Raw genomic sequence first — 554 nt, 5'->3', positions numbered from 1 at the left:
ATGAGTGTATGTATGAATGTAAGTATACATTAATATATGTATGTGTTGTATCTATATTAATTTATACACACACATACACACACATACGTATTTGTCTATATATAGGCATATACGTATAAGCATGTATATCTGCAAGGAAGCATGCTCGTATGTGTTTATGTATGTACATATGTATATCTAGATATATACGTAGGTATATATTTCTGCACACATATACACACATATATTTGTGTGTATGGAGGGACGTACGTATATATGTAAGAACGTCTAGATACATGCATGCACGTATATATGTATGTATATATGTATGTATACATATGCATGTGTCTGTGTAAATGTAGATATAAATATATGTATATACGTATGCATATATATGTTCCCTCTTTCTGTCACAATGATGTGTTTATATGTGTGTGTTTGCGTATGCATTCTTGTTTGTGTAACTGTATGCATGTACTTTTCTTTTGTGTATGTTGTGTACAACGATGTATCGGCTGATCACGATAGGGAAAAGAATAAACTTTATATATATATATATATATATATATATATAT

The sequence above is a fragment of the Octopus bimaculoides genome, chromosome 11, assembly GCF_001194135.2.
Source record: "Octopus bimaculoides isolate UCB-OBI-ISO-001 chromosome 11, ASM119413v2, whole genome shotgun sequence".
NCBI classification, from domain to species: domain Eukaryota; kingdom Metazoa; phylum Mollusca; class Cephalopoda; order Octopoda; family Octopodidae; genus Octopus; species Octopus bimaculoides.
This window is presented reverse-complemented; position numbering follows the sequence as displayed.